Source organism: Callospermophilus lateralis, chromosome 1 (genome assembly GCF_048772815.1).
Source record: "Callospermophilus lateralis isolate mCalLat2 chromosome 1, mCalLat2.hap1, whole genome shotgun sequence".
In the NCBI taxonomy this organism is placed as follows: domain Eukaryota; kingdom Metazoa; phylum Chordata; class Mammalia; order Rodentia; family Sciuridae; genus Callospermophilus; species Callospermophilus lateralis.
Window position 1 is genome coordinate 125,517,227 of NC_135305.1, and position 5,882 is coordinate 125,523,108.

At 32.3% G+C, this 5,882-nt stretch overlaps 1 pseudogene; it reads left to right on the top strand.

Annotated features, from left to right (window-relative positions):
- The first annotated feature begins 1,386 nt into the window (after positions 1-1,386).
- LOC143407038 (ADP-ribosylation factor-like protein 5A pseudogene) lies at positions 1,387-1,886 on the top strand (annotated as a pseudogene).
- Positions 1,887-5,882: the final 3,996 nt, after the last annotated feature.

Below are 5,882 nucleotides of genomic sequence, written 5' to 3' on the forward strand. Positions count from 1 at the left end.
GTTTAAAGAATTAACTGGAACCATTCTGTTTTCTTAGCTCATGAATACACTTGCTTCTCTTGATCCCCCTCACCCATTTTCCTTTTATGTTAATAGCAATTTCCTTAAATCCCACCACATCCATATTTTTTTCCTTTTTTAACCTTAGTATTTTTCCTATCTCCCCCCAATTTATCTCTCCTCCCCTCTTCTTTACTATGTAATGTAATAGTAATTTTGCAATCCTTAGTAATTAATTTCTCAATAAATTTCATATCATTACTATGATTTTATACCTCGAGTAGAGGAAATGTGAAGAACATTTTCACCTAGTTTTTATTTCTCCTGAGGTTAATTAGTATATAGTTTGTTCTGAAGTGATTGTATAAACAAGGTTTAGTGTCCTCTCTCAAAGTGGTGCTGATGCTAAGAACAGCAGAGGGTACACATTGAGTGCAGTAAGTGTAAATTCTCGGATATTCACCCAACCTGGTTCTCTTAAGAGAAAACATCTCATGAAATATTCATTTGTATGAATATAAAAGCAATAATCATTCCAGCAGATAGATAGACATATAAGTGAAAAAGTAAAGGAATAAACCATCTCCAAATAGCCCACAACACTTATCATTAACTGATCCCATTGACATCACAGTGGAGGAAATGATAGAGAAAGAATTTAGAAAGTTCATAGTTGAAATGTTCAGTGAGCTAAAAGATTTAAGGAATGAACTAGAGAAAAAATACAGGAAGTATTTCAATAAAGAAATTTATTTCAATAAAGAAAGAGATTCTTTAAAAGAATCAAATGGAAATACTGAGAGTGAAAGGCTCAATAAATCATTTTTAAAATCCTATGGAAACCATTAACAATAGATTAGACAGACTACTTTGAAGGCAGAATGTCAGGTTTGAAGACAAAGTATATAATCTTGAACATGGAGTCAACAACAAAGAAAATATGTTAAGTAACCATAAGAAATCTAGGATAACATTAAGAGACCAAATCTAAGAACCATTGGTGTTTCCAAAATTCAAACTAAATGAATGCACAATCTTTACAATGAAATGCTAAGAAAAATTTCCAAACCTTATGAACTAGGCGAAAATCCAGACTTCAGTCACCCAAGAGGAACTAGGGGAGGACAGGGGCCCATGAATCTCATGGAAGATAAAATGGTGGCAATGTCCAGGAGCAGGTGGCAACAGCAGTGATGACACCTTGCTCATATCAGATGGCCTGGGCTTTAGCCTATCTCTTGTTCCCTGTAAGAGGAATAGTCACCAGTGTGTAAATGAAACAGCAGCAGAGGTGGATGCTCCAGTGCATCTCTCTACCCTTTAATCTAAGCTAGGAAAGGACAGGTCGGGTGGCCCAGGTAGCTGGAAGGGGTCCACTGCACAAGAATGGGAATTCTCTTCACCAGGATATGGAGGCAATTCAATCATCAGGGTCACAAAATTATCATTGTAGTGTTGGACATCTTTATAATTTTCTATGAATGAAATTGTACATACATCCTTTACAATAGAAAGTAAGGTAGAAGAGATAGTTATTAATGATGTACATTTGCTAATGTGGGATATTGGTGGCCAAGAATTTCTTTGTTCTTCGAATACTTATACTAACATGGACTTCATAATAGTAGTTTTGGACAGTACAGAGAAAGATTTCTGTAACTAAAGAAGAACTCTACAAAGTATTAGTGCATGAGGATGTAAGAAAAACTGGATTACTTATTTTTGCTAAAAAATGTGAATGCATGACTGTAGTAGAAATCTCCCATTTTTTGAAGCTAGCTTCTTTTAAAGATCATCAGTCACCTATCCAGGCATGCTATGCCCTTACTGGTGAGGGATTATGCCAAGGTCTTGAATGGAAAATGTCACGATTTAGGATTAGATGACATTTACTGGACTCTTCTCATAGAATTTGTGTAAACAAAGTTCTGGACTTTACCTGAAAGCTGCAAAAAGTCATGGTTTAGATATATTTGTAATAAATTGATTTAATTTTTTTCTATAAGAAAAATTAAGACCTTGTATTTGCAAAAAATATGAAGTCTTACCCTACAATTTGTTTTCTCATTGGTTCTTTTCAAAGTACTTTATAAAGCTGTAACTGACATTTTTTCACAATGAATCCTCTCAAGACAGTGTATAGCTTGTGGTAAGTACAAAGGAAAAGGAAGTTGTGAACTTTAAGAGCTTTATATTAATATACTCATCTCTGATTTGTTCTCTCTTGTTCCACTAAGTCAAAATACAAATCAGCACATACTGTTTCCAATATTTTAAAATGTCATGTTACTTATGAAAACATGCATTTTGCCTAAGATTGTGTATGTATGATATAAATATCACAAGTTCAAGTTAATGGCTTTATGTTCCAAAGAAAAATAAATGACACAAAAATTAGTAATTGCCCTAACGAGAAAAGTACTGGCATTGGTGTTTTCTGTTTGTTTGTTTGTTTTTATTTTGGTATCAGGGATTGAACTCAGGGGCCCTTGACCACTGAGCCACATCCCCAGCCCTGTTTTGTATTTTATTTAGAGACAGGGTCTCACTGAGTTGCTTAGTGCCTCACTGTTACTGAGGCTGGCTTTGAACTCGAGATTCTCCTGTCTCAGGCTCCCAATTCGCTAGGATTATAGGCATGTGCCATGGCACTCAGCTTTGGCATTGGTGTTAAATACCATTTTATATTTTTCCTGTATGCTCTCTGTATTATACTAACCACTCCCCATCCTAGACCAAATCATTGAGCTACTCTCAAAAAAAAAATGATGCAGGAAAAAGCTTGACATTATATATCTATTTTGTTAATCAATAATACACATGGAAACATGTAATCTAACTGAGTGAAATAGCTGTCAAACTCTTAGCTTTACCAGGGGACAGAATTGCACAGTGAGCCTTTATCAGATTATTCCTTATATTGGTCTAAATTATTAAATACATTGTTAATCCATTTATCAGTCAATAATAAATTGTAATTAAAGTTATCAAGTGATTTTTTAATTACAACTATTGTATGAAACATATCTACCCAGAGAGGTAGCATTCTATAAATATTATTAAATAATTTAGCTACAGTCTTTTTAAATATTAAATTATATATGTCAAGCAATTAAAATGAAATTGAGAGTACAAGGCATAAAAACTTTCCAAGCAACATTTTCAACTTTTTAATTTTCAGATTTCATATTTCTTATTTTAGAAGATGGAATACTTTTGAGTTTTTTTGTTTCTGTAAGTTTTCTTGTATCTTCTTTCACTTTGTAAATTCAATTTTTAATAATAATGCAATTTTTAGTCCTGTTGGTTGATAATTTATTGAAATATAATATATAATTTGTATTAAGACATAATTTGACCCAAAGTTTGGTTTGCTTAAATTTTTTCTCAATGTTTGAAAATAGAAGGTATTTTCATCTTAAAAGTAAACAGAATTACCTTGGGTATATTCTTGAGTAATTTATTTGTATATCTTTTACAACCTGAAAACTTGAAGAATCATCCAAACTGAAATGTTTTAGAATATTCAAGAAAATAAATAACTAATTTTAATATCAATCTTTTAAATTTCATGAAGATTTTGGTAGGAATAATAATATATACTATTAGCATTGTCAAAACATTGAAAATTCCTTTCTATTGTGGCTCACTGGTAGAGCACTTGCCTAGGATGTGTGAGGCACTGGGTTTGATTCTCAGCACCACATATAAACTATAGTTTGACAACTAAAAAAAAGAGAGAGAGAGAGAACTTAAAACGCAAGGCTGGGTTGTAGCTCAGTGTTAGAGCACTTGCCTACCATGTGTGAGGCACTGGGTTTGATTCTCAGCACCACATATAAATTATAGTTTAAAGAGGGGGAGAGAGAGAGAGAGAGAGAGAGAGAGAGAGAGAGAGAGAGAGAGAGAGAACTTAAAATGCAAGGCTGGGTTGTAGCTCAATGCCTACCTTGTGTGAGGCATTGGGTTTGAATCTCAGAACCACGTATAAATAAATAATAAAAAAGGTCAATCAACAACTTAAAAAATAAAATATATATACATATATAAAATGCTCTCCAAGTCAGGTGGGATATATCAGTGTTAACTTTGGATATTTTGTGTTTTATATTTATGTTATGATGTTCAAAATGCATATATAACATTTAATATTTGTCATATAAATATTAAATGTAACATTTAAAAGTTACTTTTATAAAAGGAAATCCTAAATCAAACTTTTGTCCATATGTATTTAAACTTTTGAAATTGTTTGTCATATATTAAAGTTCCCCTTCAAGGCCCCCCCCCCATAAAAAAGATAAAAATCCAAATACTGGAAGCAGAGATATAAAGCCATAAATGGACAAGATCCTCTCAAAGACACATTTTTTTAAAAGGCATTGAACCCAGAGGGGCTTTACCATTGAGACACATCAAAAAGCTTTTTAATAGATTGATTGATAAGTTTTTCTTTTGAGACAAGGTTTTGCTTATTTGGTAATGTCCTCATTAAGTTACTAAGGCTGGCTTTGAACTTGCAATCCTCCTGCCCCAGCATTCTGAGCTTCTGGAATTACAAGCTCCAAGACACATCTTAATTAAGATTACTAATATACAAAATAACAATAGAATTTTTAAAATGATAACAGAAAAATGCAGGTTACATTTAGAAGTAAGTTAATTTGGTAAGTTAAATTTCAATTTATTTATTGACCCAGACCTTAAAAGCTAGCAGGGGTTGGAATTATATATAACAAACTCAGAAAGAAAAGTTGTGCCAAGCAAGATTATAACACCAGCCAAACTATCCTTCAGAACTGATGTTGAAACAGAACATTTCATGATAAGCAGAAATTAAAGTATTCAAACAACTAAGCCTGCACTACATGAAATAGTTTGATGCAGAAGAAATAAAACTAAGCATGATATGAATGAATCTCAATAAAGAATAGTAAATTAAAGGAGAATCAAATCTGAATTAACCATTAGAAATAAATCAAAATGTCAGAAAATAAAGTTATCTCTCTGTAGTAACACTGAATGTAAATGTTCTAAACTCTCCAAACAAAAGGCATAGATAGGCAGATTAGATTTAAAACGAGGCCCAATAAAATAACAGATACTCACCTTACAGATAAAGATACCCTCATACTGAAGGTTAAGGGATAGAAAAAGATACACCATGGAAATTAAAACTGCAAGCATGTGTAACTACTCAAATATCAAAGATCCTAGACTGCAAGTCAAAATTAATCAGAAAAGACAAATGTCACTTCATACTGGCTAAAGGAATCATCCAACAAGGTATGACAATAATAAATATTCATGCCCTTCAACATGGAACATCTGCATATAAAACAATCCATTCTCAATATGAAGAACCAAGTAGACCACATTACATCATTACTGAGCAATTTCGACATTATGTAGGTCCATTATGTAGGTCATTCAGTCATAAATTAAGAAAAGACTCTTCAGAAAAAAATACTATTTATCAAATGGACCTCACTGACATCTATAGAATGTTTCATCCATCAAAAGTTGAATTTATTTTCTTCTCAGTGTCACAAGGAACTTTCTCTAAAATAGGTCATATTTTAAGGTACAAAGCAAATATTAACAAATAAAAAAACAGAGATAATTCCTTGAATCCTATAAGATCACAATGGATTAAAATTATAACTCAACCACAAGACAAAACCAAACCAAACCATTTTAACACCAGGAGATTAAATAATTCACAGAATAAATCAGGGGAGAAATTACTGGAAACAAAGGCTGAGAAATAAGAATAGAGATATAAAGTATCAAAATCTCTGAAACAGTATGAAGGTACTTCTATGAGGAAAGGTTATAGCATTCAGTTCTTACATTAAAAGATTGAATGATTCCAGATAAAT